The sequence below is a fragment of the Benincasa hispida genome, chromosome 9, assembly GCF_027475165.1.
Source record: "Benincasa hispida cultivar pf3 chromosome 9, pf3_genome.v1.1, whole genome shotgun sequence".
Lineage (NCBI taxonomy): Eukaryota > Viridiplantae > Streptophyta > Magnoliopsida > Cucurbitales > Cucurbitaceae > Benincasa > Benincasa hispida.
In genome coordinates this window covers 17,810,465-17,835,953 of record NC_143486.1, presented here as the reverse complement: position 1 = coordinate 17,835,953, position 25,489 = coordinate 17,810,465, and the positions used below count along the sequence as shown (strand labels likewise).

The window sequence follows — 25,489 nt, the reverse complement described above, 5'->3', positions numbered from 1 at the left end:
AGCTTATAGGCATTACTAACAATGGTTTAAAAAACCAAGCTAAATTTTGAAAATGTTGTTTTTATTTTTGGAATTTGGTTCTAACCCAACCATTTTACTTTAAAAAGATGTAAATCAAAATAAGAAGTTGGGAGGAAATAGACTTAATTTTTAAAAATTATAGTATAAAATCATAGTAAAATTATAATAGTAGTAATAGTTTATACATTAGTTTATACATTTCATTTGTTTATACATTTGTTTTAAACCAATCATAGTATAAAATTATACATTTTTTTTAAAAATGTGTTAACTGTCAATTTTTTAAACGGATGAATTAATCACAAATGAATGAATAAAAATAAACAAAAATAAAAATATTGACAAAATACAAGAAAATAATAATAGTAATAGTTTATTGTACTAAAAAATAATTTTAATTTATTGATATCCTTGGAAGAAAAACTTATACTTCCATTAATGTTCGGTCATTTGAATTTTGAAATTGTTTATTCATATTTTTTTTTCACTATTTTGAAATTTGTTTAAGCTTTTGATATTATTTATCGTAAAATGAAAAATAAATAAATAAAAGTAAAAAATATGTTTGTTTTCCAATAAAGGAAAATGAGTCAATTTATTTACAAATATAACAATTTTTTTCTTTTTATTTTTTCTTAACAATCTTAAAAATACTTTTAAAATTTTGAAAACAAAAAACTCAATTAATTATCAAATATACTCATTTTTAGAAAAACTAAAAACCAAAATGATTATTAAGGTAAACAACTTTTATACTTAAGAAAGATGCAAACCAGTGTAAGAAAATGAGTGAAAATAAACTTAATTTTCAAAAACAAAAAATAAAAACTAAAATGGTTAACAACCATGATCTTAATTTTTTTTTTCCTGAAAATACAATTGGGGTTGGGGGAGGGTTATTGACCCGGGGTCAGGAGAGAAAATTCGTAATATTATTTTTTTCCAATATTTTTTAAGATTATTTTTCTTTTTAATAATAACTCTTCTTTAATATTTTTATTCAAATAAATAAAATGTAGTAACCATTTTAAAAGATAAATTTAAAAATAATAGAACAAGAGCAAGGATCATCCATTAACATGTTACAAATTTCACATGTCTATAAAGTACAAATAAATAAATATCCCTAAAGTTTCATATGTATATTGGCATATTATTCCCATGTGATTGACCACATCATTCATCAAATAAAGTCAAGAACCCACGTGGACTTTAATTACGGCCATGTCTATTATTAATTAGCATTTTAAGTGCAAACATTATAATAATTAAACCCCTTTTTAATTAGATCCATAATTTCCCAAAAGATTAAAAATAAAAGTATTTTTGGTCAATAATATGCTATAATTATAATGTATAAGCCAATATCATGTAGCTAAGTGGCTTCTTCACATTCATAGAACTAAATAACTAAAATGGCTTCACCGATAAAATGTGAACATGTGGTTTTAGATGACATGTGCTTAGATAAACACTTTTGGTTCTTTAAATAATAATAATTAAGGAATTAATGGCTTCACCAATTAAAACTTAAACATGTGTTTTTATATAAACTTAGATGACAGGTCCATGGATGATCTGTTTTCCCTTATTAAAATAATTTTAATTTACTAAGAAAAAATGTTTTAGTTCTCTAAATAATAATAATTAATTGGCTACTATACAACAAATAAAATACAAATAGAATTTTGTATGTAATTTGTTTAAATTTTTGCTCTAGGTTTTTGGAATGTATATATATATATTGCAATGTGAGATGAGATATACGAAGTTCTCATTTGATCATATTTATGTTGTCCCATCTATAAAAGTTCGGAAAAAAAAATCTTTTCTTATATCAATTTTCAACTTAAACATTTAATTTCATCAAATTCAACCTTAAATTTAAATATGAGATAATTTTTAATTTCATCAAATTGCACTATAAAAAATTAGAACTCCCACTACTTTTTTTTCCAATACATACAAATTCCCATCGAGAGATCTAGGCATTCTCGATGTCATTTTTTAAGAACGTCGGTTGAAGGTACTTTATCACAACGTCGATTTCATTTGGTATTAAGGCTAAGTCTTAGATAAAAAAATTTCAGGGACTTTCCTGACGCCATGCATCCATGGCGTTGAGAAAGACCGTTATTCTCGTTGCCAAAATTTAGGTCTCGTAAAACGTCTTTGAAAAAAAAAGTCTTTCCCACCCTTTATTTTAGGAAAAAAAATTTAACAGGGATTTTTCGGCATTCCAACATAGCATTGGAAAGTCCACCTTTCCCTATGCCACAATGCAAGTGTCAGGAAAAGTCTTTGCAAAAAATTTAGCTTTTCCTACCCTTCATTTTAGGAAAAAAACTGAAAAGGAATTTGCCAACATTCTTCTAATATAGCGTCGGGAAAGACCACCTCTCCCAACATCACAATGCAAGCGTCCTAAAATGTCTTTGTAAAAAATGTTGCCTTTTCTATCCTTTATTTTTTTTTAAAAAAAAAAAAAAAATTGAATAGGAATTTACCAACGTTATTCTAACATAGCGTCTAAAAAGACCACCTCTCTCAACGCCACAATGCAAACGTCGTGAAAAGTCTTACAAAAAAAATGTTGCCTTTTATATTCTTTATTTTAGAAAAAAAAAAAATCAACGCTATTCTAACCTAGCATGGGAAAAGACTTTTTTTCAAGCATTCAACACTAGCTCAACTTTTTTACCCTACACTTGACAAGATGTATTATCATTCTTCAATTTATACTTTTAATTTCATCAGATTTAAAGTCAAGAATCTTAAGATAAGTGTCGTAGTTTTTTACTTTCACTTTTTAACTTTTTTCTACCTTGACTCTATGAACAAAAATATCTTTCAAAAATCACTTTAATTAAAGTCCAATCTTACACAAAATTAAGTCCAACCAATGTCTAAATTTGACTTGAATAAAATATTTTAAAACCTACAAAAATGTCAACAAAAATCATGGGACAATGTCGTATTTCTCAAAAGTCCCAAAGCATCAAATTTCTACCACGTCCTAATGTTTCAAATTCATTGCATACACATCCAAATTAAATATACATGTTTAATAATAATGATTCTTCAAAATGAAAGTTTATTAGACAGGCAAAGACGGCAAGATACATTCAACTTTAAGTTTAGAATAACAACATGACTTACATCTAAATCTAAAAATCAACACACACATTACCAAATTAAGAAGGAAACTTTTGATTCTTTTCCCCCAAAATTAATTAAAGGAGAAAATAGTCTAATTTTTATTTGGTTCTTAAGTTTTGAGTTTGGTTTCGATTTAGTACATAGATTTCAAAATGTTGCAATTTTATTCTTGACAATTGAGTTTTGTTTGAATGTGGTCCCTATATTTCGAGATTTACATTTTTAATCTCAACTTTTCAGGAGATACTCATATTCGGTCTTAAATGTTAATATATGTTAATAAGTTTAAAATAATTAAATGAACTATAATTAATTAAGTTTCATTATTTTTCATCACTTTTAAAATTAAATTATTTTTTTAATAATTATTTTAAAATAATTAATAGACATTGACATCAATGTTTGAAAGTGAGTATTAGTGAAAAATTAAGGTTAAAAATATAAAATCTTGAAATCTAGGGACCAAATTCAAACAAAACTCAAATGTCAAAGGTAAAATCACAACATTTTGAAACCTAAGATTAAATTGAAACCAAATTCAAAACTTAAGGACTAAATGCGTAACATTTTGAAATCCAATGACCAAATAGAAATTAGACTTCAAATTTATGGACCAAAAAAGGTACTTTTTTCCCAAAATTAAAAACTCGAACCTTACACGTCTTGGTCGAAGAACCACATAATTTATGTTAGTTAAAAGCTATATTCATATTACCTTTCTAAGGTAGCTTTAATATAAAATCATCAAGGCAACTATATGAATATTAGATTGCATGGGGGTTTCAACTTAAAATCAATTAGCAATAAAATGGGTGACTAATCTATTTTATAGAGAACAAGATGATGTCCCTTGATTTTTCTAATATGGGATCTTCAACATGTCCCTCAAGATGGTGCACCTTCCTTATCTTTCACTATTCTTGAATTAGATCTCGATATTTGTTTTTGGATCGAATGTCCGATTCATAGGCTCTCAAATCATATTAGATAATATGAGGTTCCATTTCAAAACTGATTGAAAATGAGAAGAAAACCATCATTGGTTGGCCTAGTGATAAATAAGGAGCATAACCTTGATAAAAGGCTATGAGATCACGAATTCAATCCATGGTGACCACCTACATGGGTTTGAATATCCTGTTGTAGGATCAAGCAAGTTGTCTTGTGAAATTAATTCAAGTACGTGTAATTTGATAACTCTTATTAAGATGGTAAGGTCCTTATTGTTTCCGATATTGAATACTCAACCATTGAAAACCCTATCATGTTACATTTTTCCATTAGGTGAGATAAATTAACCCTATTAAGAAGCTAGAATTTCTTGCTTAAAAAAAAAAAGTTTTATCATTTTTTCATAACATGCCCCCCCAACACTCATATACACCACAAACTACATCCCATTAATTAACCTTTCAATTCTCTCTTTTAAGTTCATTGATGAGTAATGCATGTGACCCCCTTTTAGCAGGTTCCTTTAACCCCATTTATAGCCAACTAACAAAACCCTTTGCCCTAATTATTATATAAAATACATCCCAAATACACACACCCACCTTTAAACTCTGGCTCAACATTATCATATTATTAATAATTCATTTTCATCTTAATTATTATACTCTTAAAAGACAATATAAGTTTAGAATCTCTTACATAGAGATATATGATGAAATTAAGCACATAGAATTTAATCTGTATTTTTAGGTTATGATCTTATGATAATATATATGGAGAGAGAGAGAAGAAAAATGAATGATCTTTGTCTTTGCAAAAGAAATAATCTGAGTTTAAAATGTTTGATGAAAAAATATGCATCCGTACAATGAATGAACCAGACATGTCCAAGCATGTAAACAAAATGAAAAGTCTCTTCCTTCCCTAAAAGAGAAAGAAAAAAAAAAGCAAAAAAAAGAAACCCTAATAATGTTGACTAAAAACTTGGAGATTCATGAATGTTAGAAACAAAATCCCAACACATAATATCCATATTGTCTACTTTTGTTGCCACAAATATTGACAACTCAACCTTCCCAAAATACCCTTCTTTAAATATAGTTCTTTTTTTAAATAAAAAAAAATCAATTTACATAGTGGTATGAATTTAAACCCTAAACTAATAACGGTATCAAATTAAACTTTGAACTTCATATTGTATCAATTTCCACTTTCATTCGAATTTAGTTTTAAAAATATCGTGCGAAACATTTAATTTTTTTCAATTAAACTTCTAGATTATTATGAGTGACTCGATTTTTTAGCTTTTATTAGAATTATATTTGAAAATCCTCCGTAGATCAATTCTTAAACGTGTAAACTTATTCAAATGATAGTTTAACAGAATGGACTATTCAAATGTATGCATGGACAATTTTCAAAGAAATCTTAATTGAGAATCTAAATTGGTTCGTTTATAAAATTTTAGAGGCTTAATTGATAAAATTATAAGTCTGTCATGATGTTTATCAGAATAGAACGTAATAGAATATTTAAATTGGTATACTTATGAAAGTTCAAAATTTAAATTGGCACAACTCCCAAAGTTTATGAATATAAATTGATATTTTTGTGCATCTTGAGCTACACCCGCTTTCGTGCAGACTCTTTTAATCACACATGGAAAAAAATTCTAAAAAAAAAGAAAGAAAAGTTTGTTGTTGTGACAAACTGTGATTAGACAATTGTACAGCTCGGAGGTAAACTAAAGTTTTTTTTTTCTTATTTGTTTATCTCATATATTAATTCAAATTTCATTTAAAAAGACAAATAGCCTCCTGTTGTGAACGTGGCCTTGTAGTTCATGCAATGCAATTGCAAGTTGCAACCCTAAAAAGAAGAAAATTGATTACTGCCTTTTTTTTTTTTTTTAATATCTAGATTTTAAAGAAGACATATCTTCTACTAACTCTTAGATATAAAGTCAAGATAATTTTACTATTTATCTCTAAAACCACTTATCAAATTAATTTTTAGATTTTCATATTCCATTTTAACTACAAGATCGAAAAAAAAAATAAACGTCCTCAAAACATATAGATGACGATAAATCGTTTTCTTTAACTGCTCTGATACCATGTTAAATATTAACATTCGAACGTGGACCTACAAACTCAAGATAGGGCGGCGTGGATAACGAAAAAAATATATAAATATAATAATGATATTAATTTGGATGAAATGAAATGAAATGTGGCTGTGTTTGTGTAAATGATAATCCATTGAACTTGGAAAGTGGGGGAGAGGAATAATCCAGAGTGTGATTAGTGGTTTATATCGAAGAGAAAGGGGGGGCTGAGGAAGAGGGTGGTGTGAAAATCATGTGCCTGCATGTGCTTTGAGTTGGACAACATGCCCTAAAAGCTAAAACCGCCACCATTCTTAGCGTACACTTAATTCCCTTCCCTTTTTTTTTTCTCTCTTTTCTTCTATTTAAATTTAAATAAATAAAATATAAAATTATTCAACGAAGTTTCGACACGTGGCTACCTCTTCCTAACTGTACAACGTAACGTCTTCATTTCGTGGATTAATTTTATTATTCAATGAACCCGCTACCATGTGGATGTCTCATAATAACGGTGAGAATATACTCTCTAACTAATAACTACTAGATAGGGATTTGAGATATTTCTCTCTTATATGCCTTGTATAATTGATGCATTGTAAGTAATTTCATTTAACTATTTTGGATTTGTGGTTAATACTATAGTTTCAAATTGTTCTCTCTCGTGTATATCTAATGCTATGATATAATAATAATCTCTATTGAATGCTAGGTCAAAATTAGGTTCTGAATCCTTTTCTCGTACATCTAAAAGCTTAAGTTAATGAATTGTGGTAAATTTTATATCATGCCTCAAAGAGTTATTATAGTTTAGTTATTATCTCTTCCTCCATCTTCAAAATTTAAGTTATTATACATTCAATGGTATAAAATAATAATCACACCAATCTCATTACTCCAACTTCCCCAAATCATTTCTTCTAAAAAAAAATTTACAATGCCAACAATTTTTTTATACTACTTCCATCAATTGAATGTCTGAAAAAAGAAAAATATTTAAGAATAATATAGAATGCATGAAATGAAATAATGTATCGTTAAATGACGTGTCAAATGCTGGATAGAGAGAATATGTACTAGTATTTTTTTTTCCATTTCTCCCTCTTTCTTGGCTCCTTCTCTTTTCTTTTCTTTTTTCCCATCTTATCCTCTCTCTTTCTTCACCAACCCATTTCATAAATTCTCCCATATAAATCCCTCTATCACTCATTGGCTTCATCATCCAAAATCCCAAATCAACAAACCCCATTTTCCCGTTTCTCTTTCTCTAGTTTCCTCACCACAAGAGAGAGAAAAAAACACAAATGGGAGTTTCCCAAGAAACACTTTTGCAAATTCAACTCAACATGGAAGATCAAACAATACAAGATCACATCATCATCATCAAAGAGAGGAACAACTCAAATGAATCCATATGGAAGAAATCATCAATGGATCAAGAAAAAGATCAAGAAGAAAATAGCAAAGGCAAATCCAAAAGTTGCAATAATACAACAGCAAGAAGAAGAAGAAGATCAAGAAGCAACTCATTGATATTGAAAAGGAGATCAAGAAGATCATCATCTAAAAGAATAGAGCAAAGGGTCAACACTTTGAGAAACCTTGTACCGAACATGAACAACAACAATGACAACCACGACAACGATGGAAGCTGTGTCGGATCATTAGAACAGCTTTTCACTCAGACAGCTGATTATATATTGTCTTTACAAACAAGAGTCAGATTGATGAAGACTTTGGTTGATGTCTTGTCTGGTCCTTCTTCTTCTTCTATTGATGAGTGAGATAATTTGAAAAGAGTTTCATTTTTTATTTTATATATATATATGTGTTGAATATGTGTAAAACTCATTTCATCATCTCTCTCTGTAAAGATTGATATATGTGATTTTATATATATCATTCTTTTGCTTTTTTGTTGGGGGGTTCTTTTTCTCTCACTTTTGCTTTATTTATTTGTATTTTGCATGTCTCTCCTCTGTAGTTTTAGAGAGAGAGATTTAACTTTGATCTTTTTTTTTTTTTTTTGGGTGTGTGGAAAAGATTTGACCTTTTGATTATAAGTTATTTAGGGACATTGGGTAGTTAATTAAGAACTTCTGTTTTTTTTTTTTCCCTCTTCTTCTCATTTGTAATATTATTATGTATTATTATTATTATTATAAAATTGTCTTTTCTTTTATTTGCTGATGTAGATTGTTTATTTGGGTTTATTTGTTTGGTTTTTTGGTCCTCTAATGAATGGTTTTTTTCCTTGTGTTGAGTGATGTTTGAGAGGAGGATATAAATGAATATAAGGTTATCGGATGTATTATCATCCTTTGTATTCAAGTAATTACAAACGATCTAAATTTATAATTTAACATATATAATGGGTGTGATCGTTGAATTAACCTAACTCAATCGTTAAAACATTAGTAAGGTTAAAAAAAATTTATTGGATAACATATATTAGATGAGAGTTCATTTTCTTAGTGTTCAGTCTGACTTTTTTGTCAATAAAAATATAATTCAACTAGTTAAGCATATATTATTCTCGATCTATCGGTCACAAGTTCCAATCCTCCAAACTCTCATATATGTTGACTACTTTTTCTCCTATGCATTGTCATGAATGTAGTATATTTTTCCAGAATAAACTCGAATTACCTTAAAAATGGAAAAGTAATAAAATCAACGCCTAATTTGAGATCGTTGAAACTTTAAAAATAGTTGTTGAAACTATGCTTGTAATATGAAATAAATTGATATTTAGTAAATTTTTTTATTTGAAACCTGACAAAAAAAAAAAAGTAGGTTACATTTACTACAATTTAGATATAAAACGAATGATATGTAATACTATTGAAATTTGCATATTTTTAATAAATAATTTATAATTTTTTACGTAATTTTTTTATAATATATATTTTCAACTTTAATTTATATTTTCTTTTATCTGATTCTTTGTTATGGTAGAAGAGAAAATAGTTGCAATTATTTGAAAAATTAGGATAGATCCTATGTTTTGGAGTTATAGGAAATTGGGCTTTCAGGCCCAATATCTATTCCCTCAAGTAATTGGGCTCCATTGCAGCGGTACTCTTGCTATCACAGGACCATAAAAAACTTTGGATATTTGTAATGTATGGTAGAATATGAGAAAAAATCTAAAAATATATTACATTTTAAAAATATTTATAAATATGGATGAGTTGACTAGTTAATCTTTGATTTTTTTTTTTTAATTTCCAATTTCGCTCTTCCTTGTTTTATTTTATTCTTTCCTTTATCCGATTTTTGCTTCTTTCCTTTATTTTTTTTATTTTCTTTCATTTCCTTCTTTTTTCCTTCTTTTTTTTTTCATTGTTTTCATTTTTTTTTCTTTCTTCAGTTTTTTATTATTCTTTTTTTCTTTCTTTAGCTATTACCTATTCTTTTTTTAAATTTTTATTTTCTTCCATTTCTCCGATTTTTGCTTCTTCCCTTATCTTTTTTTTTTTATTATTTTATTTTCTTGTCTTTCTCCGATTTTTTGCTTCTTCTCCTTTTTTTTCACAAGAATTATGAGGCTGAGTTCCATACGCATAACTTGAAAGTATTCAATTCATAAGTCACTTAACACCAACAAGCCAACCATCAAGTTTGATTATTATAACAAATAATAAATATAAATAGCAAATGAAAGTCTATCAGTGATAGCCACTAATATTTTCTATCATTGATAGCTTAATCTTTGATTATATTTTCGTAGTTAATAACCACTTGTAGAAATCTATCATTAATAACCAACTTAGTGAATTTAATTAATAAAGTTGAATCTCGAACTAAAATGTAAGTGGAATGCCTAGAAGTTATCACTAATAGAGCGTTTATCAGTGATAGAAGCTATTATCGAAAAGAAAAGAGACTTATAAATGTTTGGGAATGACAAGAAAGGGGCAAAAAAGTGTTCAGTGGTTATGATTGATAGAAGTTACTACTAATAGCATGTTACCAATGATAGGAGCTAATACTAATAGCATGTTATCAATGATAGAAGTTATCCGATAACACGTTATCGGTGATAGTAGCTACCATTGATAACACGTTATCGGTGAGAACTATCACTGATAGCATGATATCAGTGAGATCGTTGATAGCATTTTATTGGTGATGTTATCAGTGAAAGAAGCTATCACTGATAACCACAATATGAGTGATGTTAGTGATATCGGTGATAAAACTTAAATGATATCTATATATCGAGTTTCTTTCAAAGGTGATAATCAGTTATAGAAATCTATCATTAATAGCCTTAAGTGTTAATATTTCAATGTTGATTCTAATTGATGAAAGTCAATCAGTGATAGTCATGATAAAAGATTATTAGTGATAACTACTATGGTAATCAAAGTTGTTGGTCTTCTTTCAAAGTTGATCACTATTTATAAATCTATCATTGATAGCCACTAATAGCCTTAAATAGTAATATTTTAACGTTGATTCCAATTGATGAAAGTGAATCAATGATAGCTAATAATAATTGATAGCAAATTAAAAGTTAATATTTCAAGATTGTATTAATTTTTCTAAAATTGAAAGCTATCGCTGATAGCAACTATCATCGATAGCAATTGATAGAAGATATCAATGATGACCAACAGCTAATAGAACCTATCAGTGGTCATCATTGATAGCTACTATCAGTGATAGCAGCTATCAGTGATTATCACTAATAGCTGCTATCATGATAACTTTTAATTTGAGAAAATCGGGAAGAAGCGAAAAAAATGGTGGCTAGGCATGGGTTTTTTTAGTCTTTTACCATTTTTTTTATCTATATATGCAGTTATTTTATCCTTGTACTACATATTCTATTATTTTGGACTTAAATTCTATTTATGCAACTAGTCAAAAAACTTTCAACATTCACAAATCTGCCCAAAACAAAACAATATTAATTATTATAATAATCTTATTATTATTTTAAAGGAATATACTAAACAAACCGAAAAGGGAAAAAAAATTCATAAAATAACTTTCAGGATTGTTTCAAATATAGAAAAATAAATCAAAATATTTATGAATAATAGCAAGATATCATCATCTATATGTGATAGACCTTAATAGAGAGCGATATGACATAGATAGTAGTCGATCGTTGTCTATCACAATCTATCACATATAGACGGTGATATCTTGCTATTATTTATAAATATTTTTTGCAGTTATATCATTTAAAATAATTTTCCTAACTTTCATGTATGCAATTAATGTTGACGGTATTTTTTTGTAAAAGAAATTTCATGTATGCAATTAATGGTTTGAAAATAAAATCTAAAAAGAAAATAATGTATAAAAAAATAATTTGAGAAAAATTATGTTGAACTTCTTTGAAAAACGAAAAACGAAAAAAAAAAAAAAAACGTGTATGATGAAATTCTTATTCTATTGTTTTTATTCTTTCTAAAATCAATAAAATAAAGAATTTTAACATAAAAACTTATAATTTTGTAATTTCCAACTAAAAAATAAAATTTGAGAAGGAAATAATGTATTTGAAATCTTCCATTTTATTTTTTTTTTAAATAAGAAAAAACTTCTTTATATGCTTATTCTCAAGGCTCCAAATTTATAATAAAAATATCTAAAACTTTCTGTTTTTTGAAAAAGAAGAAATATCCAAAACTTCTAAATTAATAATGAAAAAAACAATAATAACTAATGATGATAATGGCATTTGATAAGATAAAAATAAGGAATAAATTTATCTGTGAATTTTTTTCAAAATACCCTAAAATTGAGTCCATTTGACACAATTTCTTTATCAATCCTAAATGATGAAAATAAACAGCCAACGATATTTTTAAAATAAATTCATAAATAACCAATTTTATTTTCTAAATACATTAAACTCATAATTACTTTCGACCCCTCCAAAATCAATTCCATACAAATCATGTTGGCCTACCAACAATGTTTTCGCTTTGATAAGCAGGTTTGAATTCATTTTTAAAATTTTAAACATAAAATATTGGTTTAATTTCTTATAACAATTATTCTTTTAAAAAAATATTTTATAAAAAATTTAAATCAACCAAATTACTTATCATTCAAATCATATATATTTTCAAATAATTATATTATAATAAATCACAAGTTAAATATGAATATAAAAAATAATTGAAGTACATTTGTGTGCATATAACTAAAGTACATAAATTTAGTATTAATTTACTAAACATCGTAACTAATTTCTTTTTATTCAAAATTGAACTTTTCCAAACACTATTTTACTTTTATTTTTCTAATAGCATAACTACTAATAATTATTTTAAAAGTTATAGCAATTCCAAACCAAGTTTTACGTCTACTAAAATTCGTTAAATAAATGAATTTATTTGTAAATAAGATAAAATTTAGAGTCTGTTTGGATTAATTTGCGAAAAGAAGTGTTTCAAAAAATTCATTTTTATTGAAACACTTTTGATCAAAACTGATTAAAATACACTTGAAAAGCTATTTTGAGTAATTATCGAACACTTTAATTTCTTCTAAAATGATTTATTTTTTAAATTAAATACTTGAAAATATATTTCAAACACACCTAAAGGTTCAATGTAGCTCAATTTGCATTCAATTTGTTTTGATATAATATAAATTACAATTTGAGTTTTTTTTTAATGTTAAAAAAATGTGGGGTGGGTGTAAAACCTTCTTTTAAATTTATTATAATATAAAAATTATAGATTGGCCAATAAATCCGTCCTAAGTTTAGATATTATATTTTAATCTTTAACACGTTTTAATTGTTCCATGGCAGCAACCGCAATCATACTATTCTCAAGAAGGAAAAAGAAAGAATCAAAATGAAAAAAATCTCTAAATACAATTTAAAATTATAGATTGACCATTAAAAATAGTTTTTTTTTTCCTTTTTTGAAATAATAATAAATCATGATTTATTGTTGAGTATTGTCATATTTGAAAGAGTAGGCGAGGAATGGTCCGACATTGTGGTTCAAATGTGTTTAGTTGTCGACTCTTCAATGAGGTGTCGGCACCAACCATTCCAAATAATTCTCCACAATTTTTTCATTTCATACCCTATTATTTTTCTAGATTCTAATTTTAAAGAGTTTGTGACATTTTCTTCTCTTTTCTTTTTTCCTTTCATTTTTCATTTTTGATTTTGAACGGTTTTAGGTTAATTCTTGAATTTTGAAAATTGATACGACAACTTAAAGGGAAACGTTTAAATTGTATATGTGATATCATTTAAAAAATCAATTCATAGAAATTTAGGAAACTTCTAATATGTAAAAATTATTTGGGCACATGATGTGTATATGAAGTCAATGATGTATCTTCGAGTTGAAACTAATTGTGACAATGGTATTAATCTTTAATGTTGATGCTAAAAAAAGAATCAAGTAAGTTTGTGTTTTAGTGGAAAATAGTAAAAGTGCCTTACAAAATCAATAAACTGAATAATAGTGTGATGTCAAGTCATTGACACCCCGATACTCAAGTTGTTAAAGGGTTGAGATGAATAATTGTAGTAGACTATAGTATATAGAGTGCTTTTAGTATATCTCTAACAAGTGATTCTGATTGCTTATATGGAAATGGTATTGTGTAACGGATGCCTAAACTTGTAACAACACTTAATTAATTCATGAAACCACTGAGTTGTTACAATTTTTTTCTTGTTAGTGTAACAACTATGCATATGAGGCAAACCTCCAATTCTATGGATGCAAAATTCATGTCTTATGCCAGTTGAGCTACAAATTGTGAGCTTTCAGATATAATAATTCAATTATTCCTAAATTTGTTAAGAAACAAACTATTTGTTAAATCATCAATGGACTCAAACGAGATAATTACAAGAGTTTGAACACATGATCTTCTACTCCAATACCATGTTAAATCACTAATTTTCTAAAAAAAAACTAAGTTGATGGGTTATACTAAATTTAATTATATCAATCTTTTAACTTTTTTTTTTTTTTTTTATCATTAACCATTAGAAAAAACACTTTTAATTGGTAACAACATTTTTCTACCGCTATTAAAAATTTTACCCAACTCTACTACGTTTTTTTGTTAATTCTCTATAAACATTTTAAAAGGAATGTCAAACACATTGTAGTTCCAATTTTAACTTGATTAATATCAAAATCACCCTAAAAATTGGTGTGATTATAATAAGATTTCATTGATGGATCAATTGTAACAGGTCTCAATTGAAGGAATTGAATCTCAATGCAAAAGCGAATTATCACCTTTGAATTGAGATTGGAAAAAATCAAAATTGATTTTACAGAGATCTAATTTAGACTAAGCATAGAGATTTTTTTCAATTAGAAAGGCAGAGATGAAGGAATTAATATCTTTATAGAAAATCCAAATCTTCACGAAATTCTCCTTTTAAGGTAAACCTTATGTGAAAAACCCACAAATTATTCTACCCAATAAGAACACCACAAATATGGAGTCTTTTTTATTCTTTGGACATAATGATGAAGGTGTGGGCTTCTTGAATTTTGGTAGAGGGAAATTTTTGAGTGAGTGTAAGAGCAAAAAAAAAGCAAAGCAATCAGAGAGTCTGATCTTTCTCTGTGTTTCATGCAAAGTTAAAGAGGGAAGAGAAGGGGAGGGAATTACGCTAACTCTCTTCCCACGTTATATGGAAATAACTCCCTTAGTGGGGAGTTATTTTATCTAATATTAGTATTATATTTAATATAATTAAAATTAAATAATATGAATAATATGGTTAATCTAACTATTAGTAACCATGTTATATGCATTTATAATCACATTATAATGTAACCTCCTCTTTTAACCTATAATTTTAATCTGAATCAGATTCATACTAAATATTAATCTATAGTATAAAATATTTGAATCACATTTTAAATATTTCTCTCTCACATATCATATAGTTTTAATTATAAATCATATTTATAATTAACTATATATAATAATGCATCGATATACATCATACATTATATTAATCATATTAATATAATTAATTACTCAAATTCCCATAAATAATTTGAACAATTCAAATTATTCCACAAAACGATCAATCCTTGTTTATATCCTTAGTGAGCTAACAAGGGGACTTATTGGACTTACAAATTAGAAGCTCAAATGATTCGAGATTAACCAACTAAACTTTTTAATTGGATTAATCAACATTCATTTGTTGGAATGTATGCCCTAAAACCTCGTAGTTATATGTTAGTTGAATCCATTAAACTAAAATCCACATTTATCTTCTGTAACATAAATATGTATGTATAGATATACAGTTGGATCATGTTTAAGTGATAACCTAAAGGTTGGGTACCTTATCTTGGTGACACTACGAGTATGACCAACTTTGTAGTTGTTATAATTGTTGTACAGTACTACAAATGATCTGATCCTGATCATTCATGTGGAGACATGTGTAAGCAGAGATATCTTATACAAAAAGTTTATATAAGATCCGACCACGAAATGAATAGTCTCTCTATATAACATCGTTGATAGATGAGACTTACATTTTATCAAGATGACCATAGGTGTTTTGACTTGAATCCTGAGTAAGTTGTGAACTTCTGCCTATGAAGGCAGTCCTTTGATTTATATGGGTGAAAAAGGTCAGTTTCGCCGACTCAATATGCTTATCATTTTGGAGATTTGTCTAATTGAGAAGCTAGGAACACAACTACACAGGAAGAAATTCACTCCTTTTATATTGTTAGGGTAAGTAGAAAAATTTCTCCTTAAGAGCTGATTTCGGGACTTGAACAATGTAACGTCATACCCTCTCCTAGCCCGAGAGGGGTTTAGTTATAGTTAGACTATAACTTATTGTTCATTAGAGGGATCAATGATACTTAAGGAGTTAGATGTAACTACATGGGTAAAATGGTAATTTTGGCCTAGTTGTACTTACGGAAAATTTATGAATGGTCGATGAACTGTTGATTGGTTATATCCAACGAACATAGAAATATATTTGTATTGTGAAGAGTGCAACTATCGATCTTGAATGTGAAGGAACTCTTATCAAAGAGAACCTGTGAGCGGAAGCAACATTGTTCAAATTCATTATGACGGAATTACAAGCATTCACAAACATACAAACTAGTTATGCATTTTTAACAAAATTACGGCATGCTTTAGAAATTAAATACCAAAGTAACAAGAGACATACCTTTGAAGAACTTTTCTTCTGACTTTCTCTCACTCTCGTGGAGTCTGTAACAACAACCTCTCGTTGTCTCTACGATCGTCTACCCAATTGTCTGGTCAATCACGAACAATCTTCTCCACGAACAAGTAACCTCTCGAACACCACCACTCAGTAACCTTGGTATTCTAGGAGTGAGAATCCAGGAGGTGTAGGCTCTGTTAGATTTGGTAGAGGTTTGGAGGAAATAACGATTGAACTGATGGGACACGAGACATATGCAACGGAATTAGGACCTAATTACACTCTAATTGCTTCTAAACAAAAGGAAATAAGCATGCAAATTGAAGTGGATTGGATATTTGAAACCTTACCTTTGAAGCTCCTGAAACTCGCTTTTCCTTGCTGAATCTCAACCCAAACTCTTTCGGACCACCACTAGAGTTAACAAACTATCAACTGGACTCAGAACCGGGTTGTGAGACCCGATGGATGAAGAAAATCGAGAGAGAGAAAGAGATTGAAAAGAAGATGGAATTTGGGTAGGGTTTGGGTTTGTTTTTCCAGCCCATATTTGAAAACAAAAATTGGCAAATTGTCAAAACTTTTTCATCCAAATTCAAAAGCCCATATTTATAGAAAAGGGTCATGCAACAATTGCATGAAATCAATTCATAAAAACCCAACACCTAAAATCTACTATCTAAGTGGGTATAATGTCTCCACTATAAGCTAACACCCAGCCCACTATTTTGTTAGTGGAATTATCCAATAAAAGTTTGGATTTTCCCATTAACTTTAGTCAAAGGGCAAAATAGTCATTTGGTCAAAGTCAAACTTTGACCAAAAAGTCAACATTTTGACTTTTTATGATTTTTTCCATGTTGACTAATTTTGACGTCCCGAGCATGAATCCACATTCATTTTCTCGAAATTCAAATCACATTTGAATATAAGGTCGGTCAAAGTTTGACTTTTCAAAGTCAAAAGTCAACTCTTTGACTTTTTCCATCTTTGACCATTTCCATTATTTACGAGCTTCTGAACATGAACGTATTCATATTCTTGATATTTAAATCACATTTACATATTAAAGTTTTATCTCTAAACTGAAAAATCCGATCACTATATCACATATACTTGTCAGTTTCTCTCTCTTCACCTAATTCGAACAATTCAAATTATTCTATCATACTATTCTAAGTTTATTCCATATGAGCTAGTAGGGGAACCTAATGAACCTATAGATCATGGGCTCCAACAATCCGAGATTAGCTAGTTAAACTCTTTAGACGAAGCTAATCAACATTCGTTAACTAACGGGTCATTACACTATAGTCCCGTAGTTGCACTCCCCTCACTATAGATATATTTGTGTCCATTTGATATAACCATGATTAGTAAGCTAATCCTTCATAGGTTGTTTGTAATCTCGGTTGGGTCATAAAAACCGTTTTACCCCCGAGACTACATCCTATTCCTTAAGTTCCATTGATTCTCTAATGAACAATTGGTTTAAGGTCCAACCGATAAACCGAACCCCTCTCGGGCCAAAGAAAGGGTGGAGCCCCTTGTTCAAGACTTGGATTCGATACTAAATGGAACAACCTATCTACTATTCCTATAACGGGTATGAGTGAATTTCGTCTTGTACCTTATGTTCCCAGCTATCCATCTGATCTTATTGGGCCAGCGATGATGAGCTGCCCTCACCTATACAGATCTAAGGATAATTCTGAGTGAACAGGAGTTCATAGTTAGCTCAAGATTAAGATTAAGTTACCTAGGTCATCAATTAACGAAATAGTCAGTTTTATACATAAAACGGCATTTAGAACGTAAAAAGTTTTCATGGTTCAGTCTTATGCAAACTCATTGCATAGGATGCCCCCACTCACATATCTCTATATGAACGATTCAGGATCACATTGTTTTTACTTACTACAAAGTGGGCCGCATTCATAGTGTCCCCAGAATAAAGCGCCCAACCTTATTCATATACTATAGACCATTTTGGTTATATATTTGAACTTGATCCACATTTATGTCACTACATAAAGTTCAAACTACATTAAATAACCTCAGGACCTTAGTTTATTGGATTCAAGATTACAATTTCAATAACAACTTTATCAAAAAAACAAAACAGAATATGTTTATTAATTTACAAACTACGAGTTTTAGGACATAAAATCCAACATGAACTCAACGACCAAGCAAGTGGGAGAGTATAGTGTTTATCGTATAGACTTTGTGCTTGATTGTTTAGGAAATCAGGTGTGATCGTTTACACGATCGTTTAGTGAAGCTCGCTTGACACACGGTCGTTTAGTAAAAAGCTATACAATTGTTTAGAGAATGGCGCATGTACACGATCGTTTAGACAAACATTTGATGGCCGTCGTGTAGTCTCTCGTGAGCTAAACGATATGTTGTATACTTAATTAAGTGATCCAGCTTTTTAAAAAATGAAAAAAAAAATTCATTTTATCCTTCAATTATGAAAACTGAATAAAACCCCCCACTTCACGCACGGTTAAAAGAGAAACCGCCTACAATTATCTCATAATTGTTTTAATTATAAATAAATATAATAATTAACATATCATATTATATTAATCACCTATAGTTTTAATATCACATCATGTGTAACATTTAAACCATAGTCATTTTCTTCTTTACTTGATATAAATCATATTTATATCATTTTCCTCCAATTAATATATTTCATATATCATATCAATCATATCATATATAATTGAACCAGTTTAATTATATCATATATAATCAAACTCCATCTTGTAAATTTGAACACTTCAAACTAACCCAAAAATTGATTCTCAACTTGAATCCATTGAGCTACCAAGGGGACCTTATGGACCTGTAGCTTGAAGCTCCAACAGTACGTGAATAGCTGATTAAACTCTTTAGTCACGAGATCCACCATCTGTAACTGCTGGGAACTCCACTAAAGACCGGTAGTTGCACTCTTCTCACTACATATATATTTCTATGTTCATCGGATATAACCAGTCAACAGAACGATAACCCTTCACAGATGCTCGTAAGTACAGCTGGGCCAATTTACCGTTTTTTCCCTGTAGTTACATCTAACTCCTTAAGTACCATTGATCCCTATAATGAACAATACATCATAGTCCTACTATGAATGGACACCTCTCGAGCTTTGAGAAGATGTATGGCGCCACATTGTTCAAGCCCCGGAATTATCCCTTAAGGGAGTAATCTATCTACTTACCCTTGCTTCGAGGAAGGAGTGAATTCCATCTTGTATAACTGAGTTCCCAGCTCCCAAATCAGACGAATCCCCAAAGTAGTAGGTTTGAGTCGGCAATCTATCCACTCGCATCCATGCAAATCAAAGGACCACCCACAAAGGTAGAAGTACCCAACTCACTCAGGATTAAGGTCATGTTACCTATGGTCATCCTAGTGAAATAAAGTCTCTATCATGAACGACGTTATATAACGGGACGAAACACTTTGTGATCCGGTCTTATACAAACTCCTTTGTATAGAACATCCTCGCTCGCATGTCTCCACATGAAAGATCAGGATCAGACCATCTGTAGCACGTCACAACACTTGTAACGGTCTACAAAGTGGGTCGCATCCATAGTGTCATCAGGATAAGATTTCCCTCCTTTATCCATATATTACAGACCATTTTGGTTATCACTTAAGACATGATCCATTTGTATGTGTTCACATACATACTTAAGTTACAACGACAACCAGGAATCTTAGTTTATTGATTTGTGGTAAATGTAAATAAAACATCTCGTGTTTCATAGACAAAAGTGAAGAAAATATCTCATATTATTACATCACAAGCGTTTGTTCATACATGTGTTTACAAACTATAAAACCCTACAAGAGTTTAGGGCATCAAACCCAACAGAATGAAGTGACCGACAGTTAATGGAAGTTGATTAATTTATTAAAAAAGTTTGATTAATTAATCGAGTACCATTGGAGCTTCAAACTATAGGTCTATAAGGTCCTCTCATTAGCTCATTTGGGATAAGTGAGAATCAAATTAATTTGGATTAATTTGAATTGTTCAAATTAATTTGGATTAATTTGAATTGTTCAAATTAATTTGGATTAATTTGAATTGTTCAAATTAATAAAGAGAATTAATTATATAAGATATAATTATTAGATATAATATAATGTGTATGATACATTATATATAAAGTTTTATTTGAGAGAAAAATAATTATTTGAATATGATACAAATATTAATATAAATTTGATCCATATTAAATATTGTTGGTTAATATTAGTTAATTTATGTATATATATTAATTCAAGAAAAATTAATCTTTTTTGTTTAATTAAATATTTTTTAAATTAGATCATTTGGTTTTAAATAACTTTTTCTCTTCATATTCTTCATTAATTGGTATATGAAAGATGAATGAATTTGTTAATTTATGTATATTTATTAATTAAAGAAAATTTAGTTTTTTGTTTAATTAGATATTTTTTAATTAGAGAATTGGTTTTAAATTGACTCTTCATATTCTCTCATTAATTGGTATATGGAAGATGAATGGATTTTTCATCTTCCTCTTGCTCACTTATAAATACTCCTAAAGTGTAGATTATGAAGGGTTGTGATATTGCCTTGTCCTTTCAAATCTTTTCTCCAAATTAATCTTGAAGCCCACAACTCTCAACGATTCTCTACCCCGAGAATAACGAGGTTTCCGCATGGTGATGTTCGATTGATTGCCGCATTTTTACTAGGGGGTGGACAACAAAGCTGCTCAAACCGAAACGAATTGCAAAACCGAACCGAATCGATTTATCAGAAAAACCAAAATTTTCGGTTCGATGCCGTTCGTTGGGCTGTTGAAACCGAATTTAAAGAGTTCGGTTCAGTTCAAAGCTTGAAAATCGATTTCTAAACTGAACCGAACCGTTTAAATATAAATATATATAAAATTATATATATATATATATATATATAATATTAATATTTATTTAATAATAAATAACCTAAATTTAACTCAATGCCAGCGGACAACAATTCCACCCCTGCAGTTGCACACATTCGCAATCGCAGCACTTTCGAAAGGAGAATTTCTAGGGCTTTTTTTTTGCCGCCGCCGCCGCCGTTCTTCTTTCGTCGACCAGACCAGAGGAAAGTTTCGCCGAACGCCATTCTTGTTTCGTGAACCAGAGGACCGTTGCTTCTGCCGCTTTCGAAAGACTTTCGCCTCGCCACCGTCGTCCTTCTTTCGTAGACCGCCGCTTTCATTCTACTTTCGTCGTTCTTCTTTTGTAGCTTCGCCGTTCTTCTTCCGTTCGCTTCGTTCGAGCTAGTCCATGTAAAAATTTTCGTCGCTTCGTTCGCTTTGAGGAACTTGGAAGGAAGAAGAACAAAAAAAAAACTGAAACCGAACCGATTCCACCCCTAATTTTTACGATCAAAGTGTTAATTGTGTTCGAGTTCTGAAGAAGAATTGAGAAGAGATTAGTCTACAAGGGTATGTGACTTTTGAATCTCTTTTTCCTATTTAATTTCTACACAAATATATGCTTAATAGATCTTGTATATCTTGTTTCCGTTCTTTATATTTCCTATATGTTATGTAAAATTAGAAATCGGATGTGATCACTTCCGCAACGGGTACTCGCGTATCTTTTCATCTTTAACTGTCAGTGTAACAACCCGACCCCCTAGGACTTAGGTAAGGCCGTTACTAAAATAAATGCATGCACAAAATTTAAAAATGACGCTCAGTTATTTGAAATAAATGCTAATTAAATAAGAGAAGTTCAAAAGACGTTTATTAAATGCAATTGTTAAAACAATTAATAGGGTATCCAAAATTCTTAAAGGCTAATCAAAGTCATATAGAAGAAATAATCCTTAGTAATAAATTTTAAACAGTGAAACCAAATAACAGATTTCAAGATGCGAAAGCGAAAAGGTCTAGTCCCAGTGACACGATCATGAATTCCGCTACGCCATCACCGGTACATCTTTACCTTTTCCTGAAACATCAACATAAGAAAGAATGAGCATGAAATACTCAGTAAGTAGCCCCATCACTGGGGTCAGGCTAGACATCTATGTCCTCTAGATACCCGCATATGGCACATAAACACATGAAACAGACAAGAGACTGAGTCCTATCCTATTGTAGTTAAGTGTGCCCACAAAACTGGTGAATCCTGAAGAAAACACAAAACTGGTGAATCCCGGAGGAAACACAAAACTGGTGAATCCCGAAGGAAACACAAAACTGGTGAATCCCGAAAGAAACAAAAAACTGGTGAATCCCGAAGGAAACACAAAACTGGTGAATCCCAAAGGAAACACAAAACTGGTGAATCCCGAAAGAAACACAAAACTGGTGAATTCCGAAGGAAACAAAAACTGATGAATCCCGAAGGAAACACAAAGCTGGTGAGCATCTAACTAATCAATGAGGATATTCACACAGTCTCAACGTTCAAAGAATCAACACCGTATAATTCTAAAATATACATGAAATCCTTGGTACCATGGCTCCATCACATACACATAATCCTCAACAACATATTATACAACATACAAGTATGCCTCAACACCAGCAGATCAGACGTCGACATATGAAAACACATACCATCACATACTAACGATCAAGTGCTAGCATACAACTAAAATTAATTTGATTTAGGTGTGTATTTAAACAATTCAGAACTCGTGCCAAAACATATTTTGATTCAGGTCATACTATCAATCAACATGCTAACAATTTACCATAACATACACTCACCATGCTAGCATACAACTAAAGCCTGGCCCGTGGGCAGTTCTAGTGGTAAGATTACTTACCTCAAATAAAGTCCAAAAGTTAAGTCAAGCGAACAAACTCCTTTCTAACTTTCCACAACTTTTGAATGAGATCCTAGAACATGGAAAAAAATCGATCTTAACCTTTAAGCCCAATTTTTAAACATTAAATCATTCCCAAATTACCAGCACAACTTACCCAAAAGTGGTTAGACCAAGATGACCTCAAATTTATAACACCAAATTTTTGTTGGAATCAAACTCAAGTCGTTCGCGTCTAAATTCAAAAGTTCTCCAAAACTTGAATCTAAAGCCCAAAGTGTAGTTTGTTCCAAATTGTCTTCAGTCTCTCAAATAAATGCCTTAATCTAAGCAATTCAATAATAATGGTTAGAACCTCAAACAAATTCTAGCAACAACATTTTAATTCAATCCTTCCAAGGCTTAAATACTTACCAAAATGTTGCTTAGTCCAAAATTAGTTTCAAACTCAAATCCATTTGCGAACCCAACTTAATCCTGCGCAATGTCTGACAACACATTTCGACCTTAAAATTCCTTCAATGCTTGAATCTATGGCCCAAACATAATGAGTGTTAACAATTTTGGCCAAAACCAACTGAGTAACCAAAATCTTCAAGAAAATTCTAAAAGACTCATATTTTACCCAAAACTTCACCACAAGCCAAAATCCGACAAACGGCGGTGAAGGAAGGCAGTGACCGACGGAGATCGGTGGCTGGGTTGGCGACGTGCGAACGGTCAGCAGTGGAACTAGACGGATCGAGCGGCGTGAGGGCGAAGCAGGCGATGGTGACTCAGATGGCTCCTCCGGCTGCCGAGATTGGTGCGGCACGCGGCGGTCAAAAGCTGGAGCGGCGACGGCGTGGGCGACTGGCTTGGCTCATGCGGTCTAGGCCTTCGACGGTTGGTGGAGGCAGTTTGAACCAATGGTCTTCGACGGCTCGGACTGGCAGCGGCGAAACTCTCGTGGCTAGAGGTGGCGAGCTGAAGGGCGCGTGAACGGTAGGAAAAATTTGGGGGAAAGGGTTTCGGTATGTGTGAGGAAGAAGACAAGTTCCCTTTTTATTTTATAAAATAATAATAATAATAATAATAATAATTAAAAAGGAAATAGTATAATTATATTTAAATCATTTCCTTATTCCACTTTATACTATTTAATTCCTTTCCTTTTCAAAAGAAAATTAATTCATGCCATTAATTTTCAAATTGAATTTCAAAATTGAATAATTTTCACGCCAACACTTAAATTCCCGCACTTATACTTGAAGTCCAAAATTCCAAAAAAAACCCTCCAACTAATGAAAATTACTGAAATTCTAAATAATAAAGTTACTGAAATTACATTATTACTAAAAAAATGTGTGGAGTATTACATTCTTCCCTCTTCAAAGAACTTTCGTCCTCGAAAGTTTATTCTTAAAAAAAAAACTCCGGGGGTGTTACATTCTTCCCTCCTCAAAGAACTTTCGTCCTCGAAAGTTCATTCTTGAGAAAGCCCCGAGTTGACCCTTAACAAATTGCTCGTAACTATAGTTGGATCAAAATTATCGTTTTACCTTGTAGTTACATCTAACTCCTTAAATGTCACTAATTCCTCTAATGAACAAATAATTCATAGTCCAACTATAAACTAACCCCTCTTAGGCCAATGAGAGAGTGAAGCCTCATTGTTTAAGACCCGAAATCAGGTATAAAGGGAACAATTAATCTACTTTCCTTTTCTATAGGAAGGAGCGACTTCCGTTTTGTGTAGTTGTGTTCCTAGCTCCCTACTCGGACAAAATACCAAAATAGTAGATATTTTGAATCGACAAAAAGGCCACTCTCACACAAAGGTTCATCCTCATTGACAGGAATTCACAACTCACTCAGGATTAAGGTCAAGTTACCTATGGTCATCCTAGTGAAAAGTTAGTTTCTTTAATCAATAGTGTCATTGTGAGAAACTAATCATTTTTTGGTCCATTCTTATATAAACTCTTTATATAGGATACTCTCACTCACATGTCTCCATATGAACAATATGATTGGTTGTATGCTCTAAAGTTCGTAGTTTTATATTAGTTGAATCAAAGGTTGATTGATTTTATATTACTTGTGCAATAATCCATTAACCTAAGATCCAAGGTGATTATGTTACTTAAACATGTATGTGAAGACATATAAGTAGATCATGTTTAAGTGATAACCTAAATGGTTTGTACTATATGGATAAGATTGGATGTCTTATCTTGGTTACACTACTGATACGACCCAC

The 25,489-nt window shown here is 30.3% G+C and overlaps 1 long non-coding RNA gene across 1 annotated transcript; it reads right to left on the bottom strand.

Annotated features, from left to right (window-relative positions):
- Window positions 1–22,192: 22,192 nt before the first annotated feature.
- Window positions 22,193–24,280, bottom strand: LOC120086873 (uncharacterized). The gene is made up of 5 exons (XR_005484357.2): window positions 23,873–24,280; window positions 23,662–23,778; window positions 23,405–23,573; window positions 23,248–23,320; window positions 22,193–22,421 (listed from the first exon to the last, which is right to left on the bottom strand). It is a non-coding gene; the product is annotated as an uncharacterized LOC120086873 (long non-coding RNA).
- Window positions 24,281–25,489: the final 1,209 nt, after the last annotated feature.